The sequence below is a fragment of the Borostomias antarcticus genome (genome assembly GCF_949987555.1).
Source record: "Borostomias antarcticus genome assembly, chromosome: 31".
Classification (NCBI taxonomy): domain Eukaryota; kingdom Metazoa; phylum Chordata; class Actinopteri; order Stomiiformes; family Stomiidae; genus Borostomias; species Borostomias antarcticus.
Genome location: NC_140264.1, coordinates 3,653,342 through 3,667,499, shown reverse-complemented (window position 1 = coordinate 3,667,499; position 14,158 = coordinate 3,653,342). Strand labels below are relative to the sequence as shown.

Genomic DNA, 14,158 nt, shown 5'->3' with positions numbered 1-14,158 from the left:
CTTCAATTTAATGTGAAATCGACTGCAACCCATGCTGCAACTGCGAGTTGTTGACACAGTTTAGCACGCTGAGATAATGCCACCAAAACGCTCAAAGGTATGGTTATACTACACGCGTATGGTAAAAATAAATGCATAAAAACACGGATTTCCCCCATTACCTAGCTAGCTAGCATTAGCAACCCTACTGTAATGCATTGCTTAGTGCATTGGTTACTTAGTGGTATTTTAACTTCTGTAGCAGTGAAATGTGTTTAGGCTAACGTTATTAACTAATGTTATGCTTAATGTTAAGACCCCCCTAGGCCTACTAGCACCTCAACTGCTACTGCTGATGTTACCACCCCCAGCAGCAGCCCTGACACACCGTTCACATTAGCTGCAAGGTCACAGATGACTGAAAAATGTGTAGTCACTGTCAGTAGTTATATTGTAATAAATGCAGTTTGATACTCGGTATCGGTATCACTTTAAGGGTACTTTTATTGGAACTGGTATCGTCATTTTTGAAATGATACCCAGCCCTAGTCATTATATATGGGGGCAGGTTTGTTTAAAGAGTGATTACTATTCGCTGTGCTACCTCGGGGTAACTGGTTTCCCTGGCCCATCACTCCCAGGCCCCTGCGGTCGATCGACACGGTCACAGCTCTTCTCTGTCCTGGCCCCGCAGGGGTGGAACCAACTGCCCACTGATGTCAGGACAGCAGAGTCACTGCCCATCTTTCACCGCAGGCTCAAAACTCATCTCTTCAAGAAGTACTACCACAATCCTCCCTCTTAAACACCTATTGTATTTGAGATTGCTATTGTTGCACTTTGCCTTCAGCACTAGATTATGTTCTTAGTCACTTGTTTTAGAAAGAAGATGCACGTGTGAGTTCTGGTGAGTAGTAGTACATTGGCTTTTCCTACGTTAAATGCAATTATTGTAAGTTGCTTCGGACAAAAGCGTCAGCTACATTGAGTATGTTTGTGTGTGATTGTCAGTGCAAAGAGGGAGACACGTGCAGATCTAGAGTGTCTGGACTGGTGTGTTTCTAAGTGCAGATGTGTGTGTGTGTGTGTGTGTGTGTGTGTGTGTGTGTGTGTGTGTGTGTGTGTGTGTGTGTGTGTGTGAGACTGACCAGGGTCGAGCAGGTAGGCGTACTCGTATCCCAGGGCCTCGTTGGACAGGAAGTAGTCTCCGTTGCGGAAGAGTGGCAGGAAGGGCACCATGTGGTATCCGTGATTGTGTCCGATGGGGGCGTTGGCCTGGGGGGGGCTGGTCTGGGGGGGCTGGTCTGGGGGGGCTGGTCTGGGGGTAGCTGGCCTGGGGGTAGCTGGTCTGGGGGGGCTGGTCTGGGGGGGCTGGTCTGGGGGGGCTGGTCTGGGGGTAGCTGGTCTGGGGGGGTTGGTCTGGGGGTAGCTGGTCTGGGGGTAGCTGGTCTGGGGGTAGCTGGTCTGGGGGGGCTGGTCTGGGGGGGCTGGTCTGGGGGGGCTGGTCTGGGGGTAGCTGGTCTGGGGGTAGCTGGTCTGGGGGGGCTGGTCTGGGGGGGCTGGTCTGGGGGGGCTGGTCTGGGGGTAGCTGGTCTGGGGGTAGCTGGTCTGGGGGTAGCTGGTCTGGGGGTAGCTGGTCTGGGGGTAGCTGGTCTGGGGGGGCTGGTCTGGGGGGGCTGGTCTGGGGGGGCTGGTCTGGGGGTAGCTGGTCTGGGGGTAGCTGGTCTGGGGGGGCTGGTCTGGGGGGGCTGGTCTGGGGGGGCTGGTCTGGGGGTAGCTGGTCTGGGGGTAGCTGGTCTGGGGGGGCTGGTCTGGGGGTAGCTGGTCTGGGGGGGCTGGTCTGGGGGGTCTGGTCTGGGGGGGCTGGTCTGGGGGGGCTGGTCTGGGGGGGCTGGTCTGGGGGTAGCTGGTCTGGGGGGGCTGGTCTGGGGGTAGCTGGTCTGGGGGGGCTGGTCTGGGGGGGCTGGTCTGGGGGGGCTGGTCTGGGGGTAGCTGGTCTGGGGGGGCTGGTCTGGGGGTAGCTGGTCTGGGGGTAGCTGGTCTGGGGGTAGCTGGTCTGGGGGGGCTGGTCTGGGGGTAGCTGGTCTGGGGGGGCTGGTCTGGGGGGGCTGGTCTGGGGGGGCTGGTCTGGGGTAGCTGGTCTGGGGGGGCTGGTCTGGGGGGGCTGGTGGGTCCTCAGCCAGCGCTCGTAGATGCTGGGACGGGGGGAGAGAGGAGCGGTTAACCCGTCATCCACACCTCGCTCCCATTCCACTCCTCATACACCCAGATGGACATTAAAGGAGTAGTAAAGGGAAAAAGCATGTTCAGCCCTGTTTTAAGGTTACTTATGATCATATACAATGGTTGAGATCAAAACGTTGATAAAACTAGCACTTTTGAGAAAGTCTGATAATTGCTCTACCACCGTTTAGGTCATACAATGGATGTGTGTTTTTACAATAAAATAAACACTTACTGCCCTGATAAATAGCTTTAAACAGGATTTTCTTTAGTGGCTGTCTAAGACTTTTGCACAGTACTGTACTGTATGTATGCGTGTGTGTGTGTGTATGTAAGTGTGTGTGTGTGTGTGTGTGTGTGTGTGTGTGCGTGCGTGTGTCTCACCCTCCAGGGCGTTTCTGAAGCTCATGGTGGCGCTGTGCTCCATGGCGCCGGTCTCGTAGTCGCGGAGCCCCAGGCCCTGCTCCACCTCCAGACCTGCTCCTCCTCCAGACCTGCTCCACCTCCAGACCTGCTCCTCCTCCAGACCTGCTCCACCTCCAGACCTGCTCCACCTCCAGACCTGCTCCTCCTCCAGACCTGCTCCACCTCCAGGACCTGCTCCACCTCCAGACCTGCTCCACCTCCAGACCTGCTCCACCTCCAGACCTGCTCCTCCTCCAGGACCTGCTCCACCTCCAGACCTGCTCCACCTCCAGACCTGCTCCACCTCCAGACCTGCTCCACCTCCAGACCTGCTCCTCCTCCAGGACCTGCTCCACCTCCAGACCTGCTCCACCTCCAGACCTGCTCCACCTCCAGACCTGCTCCACCTCCAGACCTGCTCCTCCTCCAGACCTGCTCCACCTCCAGGACCTGCTCCACCTCCAGGACCTGCTCCTCCTCCAGACCTGCTCCTCCTCCAGACCTGCTCCACCTCCAGGACCTGCTCCACCGAGGTCGGGAGGCGGGGCATGCGCGACGGGTCCTGGTTGCCAGGGTTACGCAGCAGTGGCCCCTCCCCTGTCCCGTTACACAACACTTCTCTGTTGTTGTAGTCCTGTGGCTGGGTGCAGATTACCTACACACACACACACACACACACACACACACACACACACACACACACTCATCCCTCTTGTACAGAGAGACACCATACTTCACTTACCACAGACCAGGGGTCATTGTGTGGTCAGACACACACATTCTTACATTCTGTTTCACGCCAATGACCAATCTAGCCTCTCACCTTGTATTTGACCTTTGACATTATCAATGGGCCAATCAGAGTCCTCTGATGATGTTTGGGGTGGGTCTACATGATGACCAGCACTGTTGACAGACATGCGGGTGCTCTGGTTTGCATCATTTGATTGGTTTTTCTGATTGATTTGAAGTTGGTCCGATTGTCTGTGATTAAATTTTGGCCACACCCACTGGCAACAGCACTACGTTCAAACAGTTTCAACCCAAATCCATCCACCCCTGGAATTATTAAAGGGGAACTTATCTTGAACACAGTGAGGCCAGGTAACCCTAACCTGAAGGCCTGGCTGCTTTTCCTGGACTACCACTGTGCTGTATTATCCATTTACATTCATGAAACATACAGGTATACACACACACACACACACACACACACACACACACACACACACACACACACACACACACGCTTACCTTCCAGGAGGAGAAGACGGAGGCGGGGCTGATGAGGTTGTGCTGCCGCGGGCTCCGCCCCCCCATCAGCTGGTCCGTGCAGACGTGGCAGCCGCTGGCGTCCCTCCAGTCCCAGTAGGGGATGGAGAAGGTGGGGTCTCCCAGTGCAGCAGGTAGACGCGGCGCCAGGGCAGGAAGGCGGCGGCCTTGTGGGCGAAGTCCATGTCCTCCCACACGTTCCCGGCCCCGCCCAGCAGAGCGTCACGGGACACGTAGTAGTGCGTCCACACGAACAGGTCGTACACGCTGACGTCGGCGAACAGGGGCCGCTCGCCGTCCACGCCCATCTGGGCGCCCGTCCCCGTGGCGATGACATAGTCTGGGCTGACCGTGTCCTTGGCCAGGTTGAGGTAGGAGCGACGGCGCTCTGCGGCCCACAGGCTCAGGACGTTCCTCCGCACCGCCGCCGTCCACTCGCCGCAGCCCCTCCCCCGAGAAGCCGAAGTCGCACTCCTCGCAGGCCACGCCCCCACACACACACGCGCGCGCACGCTCAAGACAATGTAGGCTATGGTATGATTATGACGTAACCATCTGAGTTCAGTTCGATGGCTTTATTAAGATGAAAGTTGTTAAATATCATTCAGTCGTGCGGTCGTAGAAGAGCAGGGGCCGGCACTCGCGCTCGTCCACGCCGCGGTGGGGGTACTGGGGCCCGTGGGGCTCGTCCAGCAGAAGCCCCGCCCAGACATGGCGCCGCAGGCGGAGCCGTCGCCTTCCCACACCGGGCAGCGCTGCTTGGTCCGCAACGCCTCGGGCGTGGCGCAGGGGCGCGGGAACTGGCCCCGCCCCCGACCTCTTGACACTTGTACAGTAAGTGTGCAGTATGAAATAGAATAAACTATATACTGTATGAACCAGTTAAAACCTATTAGTCTTATTTCCCCCTTTTGTTATACTTACACACACTGTAACCCACGGCGGTCAATAACAGCAAACACAAGTCTAATCAAATCCAGTGTGATGTTCTAGTAAACGCTCCACCCACACAAGCCTGTTGATGAGAAGACTTTCCTTTGGGAGACCAAGAGATTGAAGATAGATTGAAAACAAACCATATAGATTAACAAACCAATAAATCAGACAACTGAACAATATAATAGCCTACAGTGCTTTTATTATTGACATTATTGTGTTATTCCAGATTGTGTATGTGATTACAGACTAGACCCGTGTAGGGCTGCCATGGCCAGAGGAACGTGTTGTTGAGTATAATGACAGCTTCTAATATCAGACCCCAACTCCACATTCCACTCCGCAGTGTGTGACTGTATTTTAGTCGCAACACACAGCGCTCTCGCATCATGTGCGGAGGAGAAGCTTCTACTGCAGGGTTCTCCGGTCAGCTCGCGCTCCTCCGGATCATAAACCGGTCACATGCTACCGTGGCAGACCAGAGCCCTGTACTACGAAGCTGGATTACGGGGTTAGCGCTATAACTTCAGGTTCAAGACTGGTTCATCCGTATCACGAAGATGGATCTCTTTTCACCGCGTTATATCGCCATGGTAACTTATGCTGGCGAGCTAACCTGCTCGGTGGCAGGTTAAGTTCCAGATTACGGCTCGACGCTATAAAAACACCGGTAGTCAACCAGTCAATACATGCGGAAAATGGCTTGTCCTTTCTTAGAGGATCCCGTGGAGCTCGGTGCGCGAATAGTTAGAGGGTCTCTAAGGAAGTCGAGAGTATTTATAATTTATATTTGGTCCCTTCATTTACGTCACGTAAAGACCTCTGTCCCTCCTGAGCTCTCTCGGTCTGTTGGCCCAGCGACCCCTGTGTCTCGGGCTTCTGGGAGATTGTCTAATGGGAGTCTGGCCGAAGCCGTACCCCCGACCCCCCTCCCTCCCCCCTGGGGACAACATCACCCCTCGGGGCGGGGTCCCGTGTTCGGGTTCTGCGCCCGCTAGACACATAGCGCCGGTCGTCGCGGAGAGAGGGCCCCTGGAGCCTCACAGACATCCTAACACCTTCTATAAGTTAACGGAGTGGCAGCTGAGGATTAGGAAACCCATAGTCATCTTAGGTGATTCCAACTTGGCACGTATCCCAGCTTTTAGAGACCCGCGAGTGCAGGTAGAGGCCTACCCGGGCGCTACATACCATCACCTGCAATCCCTGCTGAGGCCAGTAGTTCCGCAGCCCCTAGTGGAGAAGGTAGTCATAGCCGCAGGTCTAAACAACTGTCTGCGTCTCCAGAATTCGAACACTACCTGGAAACAGCTGCAGCAGGTTTTAAAGATAGCTCGCGTAGTCTTCCCCAATGCTGAGATATACATGTCCCTGTCATTAACATCTGTGACCGCCTTGAGAAAAACAAACAGGCCCTTCTCGCAACTCTTAACGATACCATCTTGAGGAAGTGTCAGTTTCTCAGTGAGATCAGTCCTCTCAGGTTCCGGACAGAGCCCCACGACCCGGTCCATTGGACCGCGGAGACGGCGGCGACCATCCTAAAGCATTGGTTGGACCAGTTAAACATGTAGGGGGGGACGAGTGTACACCTACACCTCCCCACTCATCCAATATAATGAACTTGTCCAAATCCTACCGCCTGACGGAACTAGAGAGTGAGGTCCTGGAGAGAGGGTTAACCTTCATCCCCACCCCTGGACAGCTGGACCGCGACCAGCTCCGTAGGGACCTCCACCTTTACCACCGCAGACTCAAACTGTTGGACTATTTCTCCTTTGAAACTGACTTTCCCTTCACTCCCTTCACAGCACCTTCTAGATGGGAGCCAGAGGTACAGAGGGTCTCCCCCTGGGTTAGAGAGGTCATCAGGGAGGACTTAGAGGCCTTGACCAGCTACAGGCCTAGGCCTGCACAAGTGCAGAACCTATCCCCAGAACATCGCCAGGCCCTTAAAAGTCTGAGTAGAAACAACACCCAGGTCATTAAACCAGCAGACAAAGGGTCACAGATTGTACTGATGGATAGGTTACAGTATGTGTTGGAGGCAGATAGACAGCTGGCAAATTCCCTCCATTATGCCCCCCTCAATCACTCCATGCAGGAAGAGAGCCAGGCGCGCAACCGACAGATCGTAACACAGCTCCTCGCAGACGGCTTCCTTAGCGCTAGACAGAGAGACCATCTGTGGGGCCCAGACGAGCCACGCCCCCGAGTTCTATATCTCCTCCCCAAAATTCACAAAGCCCCCGATAAGTGGACCGTCCCCCACGAGGTCCCATGCGGTAGGCCCATAGTGAGTGACTGTGGGAGTGAATCATACAATGTAGCGGAGTATTTAGACTTCTACCTCAACCCTCTGTCACAGAAGCATGCTAGCTATGTCAAGGTCACGTACGCCTTCGCGGAGCTCCTGCGCGCCATTACAGTTCCCCTCAGCTCCTTCCTGTTCTCGGTGGACATCACAGCCCTGTATACCAACATAGACACGGCGCTAGGCCTGCGAGCGGTCAGGGAAGCCTTCGATAGATACCTGGACCCCCTCCGTCCTGACGCGGCCCTTTTGGACTTGTTGGAGTTGAGCCTGACCAGGAACGACTTTGTTTTTAATGGTAAACACTACCTTCAGATCCATGGCACTGCCATGGGCAAAAAATTCGCCCCCGCGCTGGCTAACATCTATATGAGCCAGTGGGAGGAGAGCGCTTTTAAGAAGTGTAGCCGTTTGCCCCTACTCCATCTTAGATATCTAGACGATATATTTGGCTTGTGGACACACTCCGTTCAGGAGTTCGAGAGCTTCTTGTCTATACTAGACAATCACCACAAAGCCATTAAGATCACACACAATCTGCAGATGGACAAGATAGAGTTTTTAGATACGCAGGTCTTTTTTACTGCCGCCCAGGGCGAGACTAAGGGACTAGGGACCCGAGTGTATTTTAAAGACACCGACCGCCACGCACTGTTACATAAGGCGAGCCATCACCCCAAGCACACTTATAAAGGCCTTATTAAGTCGCAACTGATCAGGTTCCACAGGATCTGCACAGACCCTAGCGACGTTCAGGTGGCGGCGGGGATTCTGTTCAGGGCTCTCCGTCCCAGGGGCTACTCGAAGCGCTTCCTGAGGGACATCCAGGCGGATGTGAAGCACACCTTCGAGAGCGAGGGCAGATATGTCACGGTCGTAGACGAGCGATGCATAGTTCCTCTGATGTCTACGTTCAGCTGTTCCATGTCAAGATTTCATTCCATCTTGAAGTCTAACTTTCAGAGAGCGAAGGAACAGCTAGAGCCCCTCCAGAACTTCAGAGTGATCTCGGCCTTCAGGAGAAACAAAAACCTAGAAGACATGCTGGTACATTCCAATCTCATCCGTCAGGAGAAACAGGCCCCCCCAATTGAACATTTCAGTATTACAAAGTACCTCAAAAACGTACACACGGGCCTGGGGGTACCAGTCTGGCAACATCCGTCTCCCTCCTCCAGTAACGCCGTCTATGTCATCCGCTGCGCCCACTGCCACAAGCTCTATTTAGGAGAGACCAAGAACAGATTAGCAGATCGCCTCAAGCAACACCTGCGCTGCATAGCTAAAGGGGACCGCTCCTCTGTCCTGTACTCGCACTTCTCTGACCACGGTGTACAAAACCTCATCATGGAGGGTGTCGAGTCCAACCAGGCCTGGACCACCAGACAGAGACAGAGCAGGGAGCGATCGTGGATTAGGCTGCTCAAAACCATAGATCCCCAGGGCCTTAATGAAAAATTCTAAAAATGGATGTTTGGCGCCATCTAGTGACCGTTTTAAATCATCGCGCTTCTTTTAAATGGGCCTTTAACAGCCTGTTCTCACAATAAATTATCTTTGGTGGTCTGGAGAAGATGTAGCCTCTGTCTTCTATCTGATGTATTGTATTATGATTGTTGTATGTTTATGTATATGTTGTTTTATATTGCACTTAACCCCTCGACATTCCCCGCTGAGCCTTTGAAAGGAATTTGAGTGCTCTGAAGCATACCCATCCTATGGACTTGAAGTTACAGTTACAAGTTACAAAGGACATTGAGTTAGTGTGGAGTGTACCCCAACAAAAGCACTTAACCCTCCCTCCTCAAGCACTTACCTGCTACGCATGCTGTGTGGACCTTTAAAACTTTTGGACACTATTATTTTGGTTATACAGTATGACTGTAGCATTATTTTGATGTTTTTTGTGTGTGATGTATTTACTTACCTCATGTTCCTCCTCTTCTAGTCCAGGCAGCTCCTCCAGTGGGTCCTGTGGTGCCTGTGGGATAAAGAAAAGCAAGATTACAATGTCGACCTTATGTTAAACCATACTATGGATAGCATAACGTGGGAATCACTTACCTTAGGGGTTTAGCCATCCAAAACCCTACCTGGGAATTGGCCCCCTCTGTGTAGTCCACCTGCCATGGGTTAATGTCGAGGCCCCTTCTTCATAGCACTTACATTTTACTGCTGCGCTTCTCCTGCCTTTTTTATATCTGGGGCGTTTAAGGGTTAGTATGCGTTATAAATTTGCCCAAGCCTATTTTGTTCCTTTAGAATAAATAACCCCCTACCACTAAATAACAACAAAAATTAAAACAAATTGTATTAAACATTACAACCATGTAGGCTGTTTATTGGAGAAATTCAAGGAGGCCTATGCCTAGGCTACTTACCGGTTTGGATTATGTTTTTGTTTGTTCTTCACTTGCTCCCATGAACGTTTTCCATTGCCAGGGTTTGCACTGAAGGTATATATAAGAATAGTCCTAACGTCACATCTATGCAACTCATTCATGTTAAGACATGCAAACGTCACATCTAGGCCGGCATAGCGTTCATCACGGGGCATGTAGCAAGTTATATGGCTATTGACCAAACAGCTATATTAATTACATTTAATATTGATAAGCCTATTAACTTACGCATTCAAACAGTCAGCAATTTTTTGCCAGCTTTCCTTCCTCGCTTTAGCTGCAACAACCGTGTTACTCTTGTCCAGAATAATAATCTGTTTGTAGTCTTGATATTTCTGAATGATGAGCGTCTGCTCCTCTTGTGTGAAGTGGGCGGGTCTAGATCGCTCCATGTTTGTGATTGGCCAGACCGGCAAACCCCGCCTCTTCATATGTGCACGCGCTCATAGCTAGATTAGATCAGCTGGGTCGAGTTAACGAGTTGATGACCACCCTCGTGGTCCCGTTTATCCGTGATTGCGGTTGTCTCGTTTACTCGAGGGAGAAGTTGAACTGGATGTGTTGAACCATGTTCGTAGTAGCTCAGACCATGAGGTTCTCCTGATCCCGGTGAAGGAACCCACTGGAGCGCGCGGGAATAAACATCACTTGATAACCGTGTTACACACACACACACACACACGCACACACGCACACACACACACACACACACACACACACGCGCGCGCACGCACACACACGCAATACACACGCGCGCACGCTCAAGACAATGTAGGCTATGGTGTGATTATGACGTAACCATCTGAGTTCAGTTCGATGGCTTTATTAAGATGAAAGTTGTTAAATATCATTCAGTGTGTGGTTTACAAGAGCGACATCATGGTAAGAACAATACCCCTCCCCTCACCCCCATAATTATCTGGATGTTGATTTAGGTTTTTATTATAATTGTCTATTCTATTTGCGTATAATTTGTCTACCCATAATGTGTTTCTAAAAGTAGCTCAGGTCTATATACGCTTAGGTGGCCTGAAGTTTGTCATTGTTGGCCTAGAGACCAGAAATCCAATATTTTCGAAGGTCTGGGTAGCCTGCGCAAAAATTGGGAATATGGCCCAGCTCCAAGGAGTATCCCACTTCATTAGGCCTGGAGGCTTGTAGCAGCAATAATGGAACAACTACCGTTAATGCAATAGCTAACTGCCAATAACGTAAGCCTAACATTATTTCAATTCGTAGCCTATAGGCTTAATAAAAGTCGATAGGCATAATGTAATAACTGGACAATAATGTGATACACGTAGAGCGGAGGAGAGCGTGACCTGGGTTAGCGCCTCAAACCACGTAGCCGTAGGCCCGAATATCAGGCTGCCACCATCACAACGAGGGCGCAGAGCGGCTTGTTCATAGTTGACGGCGATGTGCGCGGTTGCGGATCCGATGGTTCACCCGCGGTTCAGAAACCCCGTGGCCCCGTGACTCTGGTTCACTCGCGGTTCAGAAACCCCGTGGCCCCGTGACTCTGGTTCACCCGCGGTTCAGAAACCCCGTGGCCCCGTGACTCTGGTTCACCCGCGGTTCAGAAACCCCGTGGCCCCGTGACTCTGGTTCACCCGCGGTTCAGAAACCCCGTGGCCCCGTGACTCTGGTTCACCCGCGGTTCAGAAACCCCGTGGCCCCGTGACTCTGGCAGCCTACGGGCGGAGATCAAAGCATGTCGCCAAACTACCGGTTAAGAATGGTCTTTCCTGGAGAACATACCACACATGCTCGGGATATTATAGGCGAGAATTAAGCCTTCTGAAGACAAATCTATAATTAGCTGTATTTGCTATGTAGCGGATACTTATTAATCTAGCGGAATTATTTATTTAATAGCCTAATATCAATAGGTCTGATTAAATCTGCATAATTGATCACTCCACTCAGAATAGATCAGTGATGAATGTGACTTAGCTGGATGTGTTGAAAGCTTAATCAAGATGACTGTTCACTTCACAGGATGAACTAAACACAGAGGGAAAGAAGAGGTCTTACAGGAAAGCAGACAGAAGACCTGCTAAGGTGAGACCTGGAGCAGAGGAGCGAGTCAGGTCCTCTGTGATTCACCCCTCTACTTAGGGCTGAGTAGGCTACTCTACCCTAACAAAGAAGACTTAGGGCTGAGTAGGCTACTCTACCCTAACAAGGAAGACTTAGGGCTGAGTAGGCTACTCTACCCTAACAAAGAAGACTTAGGGCTGAGTAGGCTACTCTACCCTAACAAGGAAGACTTAGGGCTGAGTAGGCTACTCTACCCTAACAAAGACACCCACCTACCTACCTACCTACCTATCTATCTATCTATCTATCTATCTATCTATCTATCTATCTATCTATCTATCTATCTATCTATCTATCTATCTATCTATCTAATCTGTGATTACATCCATGACCCATACATGGATGTATGCATAGGCGATTTTACCCTCTGAGAGTAGGGGGGGCAACATTTTGACGTGAGAAAAAAAAACAAAACTGTTCTGCCGTCTCGTCCCATCTATTTACAAAGAATACCAGTTGTGAACAGTATGCTAATAAGAAATCCGTATGACAATTCAATATGTACAACGCATCAAACTTCATCTAGACAGCACGAGCATGTCAATATGACTTTATGACCGAGCACTAGGCCATACCCAACATCACAACATCAAACTGCTGGTGCTAGCTTCCTCGCCGATGGTGATGTTGCCAGTGCTAGTGCTAGCTCCGATAGCCTCTGGAGCACTTCTGCATTCGATTGCACCTGCTGCGCTGTCATTTCGAGTGGTAGCTTCTTCATTAGCATTGCCAGATTTTATTTTATTTTATGAAGAAGCGGTAAATTGTTTTTATAGCTCTTTTGCCATTATGAGCAGGTTGGCTAGTTGTAGCTTGTTGAGCACTGAGCAGTACAGTCAGATCTCATTTTTTTCGACGGACGAGTTGTGCCATTAGTGGATTATGAATATATATATATTTTTAAAGGTAGCCTAGTTTAAGTAATAAATACACTTTTAAAATTAATGATGATCTAACACAAACTGGTACAAACCACAATTATGTATTTAATAATTGTGTTAATTAGTAAAAAAAAAAAAAAAAAAAAAGTGTTTTTTTTGTTTTGTTTTTTTAAAGAATCTGAGCAGAGTTGGGCTGTCCAATCAGGGGGGGCACTTGCCCCCCCTGCCCCCCCTATAAAATCGCCAATGGATGTATGTAAACAGGACCTGGTCATGTTGGCAAAGAAACCATCTTGTAAAGATTCAAGATCAAAGACAGTGCAGTTATATTTGTTACAAACAGTAAATAAAAACCAATCAGGGGTATAAAGCCAGAGTCAATCAGGAGCCGGTTGCACCTGTCGTTACTAAGTGGTGACTAGGCCTAGTCATAGCCTAAGTGTTGACTAACTCGAGATTTGGTCACTACTCAATTTAAATGGGTTGCACCACTCACGACTAGTTCCTAGTAACAACTAAATATTGACCCACCCTGGGAGGTGGTGTAAGTGATGACTAGTGCGAGGAAGTAGCATCTTCAACTCTGCTATTAGGACGGAGGTGGGCTGAAACATTGTAGCTAAATCTGTCTGTGGAATTCTTTTTTTTTTTTTTTTAGCAGATGTCTTAGTTATAACAAGATTAAGCTAACTATTGGCACCGGTGTGCTTATTGGTGTCATATTTAATAAGTTTGAGTAATGTCACGATCGAGCTAGCTAAGCACCTTTAGCTCAATGGTCTCAGTTGCTGGTTAGCGAGGGGAGTCCCAGCCCAGCTGATAACCCTCCGTTGCGGGTTGGGGGGAAGCAACGGTCGGCTGGGATCCTGCCTCTCATAGTTAACCAGCAACTGGTCAGTGGACGGTACCAGGCAGCCTACGGTATGTCTGAATCAAAGAAGGTTATCAAACTAGCTGGCTAGGATCATTTAAGCATAACAATCCAACGGCTCCAACTCCCCCAAAAGAACCCCTCCACTGCACAAGCACCAACCCCAATAATAATAATAATAATAAGCACAAGCTACCGAGTGCAACGTTAGCCTTGCTAACGGAGATAATGAATTTGGAGGAGAGTGTTGCAGCTGGTGCTAAACGAGGCAAAGGAAGAATATTTTGTGGACTATTATCACATCCATTTCACAGTTGGGATTATACAGAAAGGTGAGGATCGAGCCTGTGTTGGATGACCAACTCAAATGCCTGGCTAGCTCAATATTGTTGTAAGTTTAACATGAATCGCATATGCGAGCCGGAGCCCGTCGCTTTCACTGGATGACTCGTGAAGCATGCTACATTTATCTCGCATACTAAACATGTTTTCGTGGAGTAGTACAGGTATGTACTAAATCGCATGTAGTAGGCGAGTTGCAGTATGTACTATATAGTATGTAATATGGACATTGGGACATGGCCCAAGCTCCTTGGTAAGGGCTGGGTAAGGGCGATCAACCTCCTTGTTTACATTTTTACTTGCTTACCGATTGGCTATTTGGATCCTGCCGTCACAGTCATACAACGTCATCTTGACTGCAGGTGCAGATCGAGGGTTCGCGGTACATCACAGCCAGATTGCAATTATGATGTCATAAATAAAACATGTT

General features: G+C 50.3%; 1 pseudogene across 1 annotated transcript; it reads right to left on the bottom strand.

The window, feature by feature from the left end:
- Nucleotides 1-610: 610 nt before the first annotated feature.
- On the bottom strand, nt 611-5,865 carry LOC311327330 (tyrosinase-like; annotated as a pseudogene). The gene is made up of 6 exons: nt 5,772-5,865; nt 4,481-4,705; nt 3,862-4,408; nt 3,110-3,262; nt 1,128-1,269; nt 611-624 (listed from the first exon to the last, which is right to left on the bottom strand). The product of its transcript is annotated as a tyrosinase-like (transcript).
- Nucleotides 5,866-14,158: the final 8,293 nt, after the last annotated feature.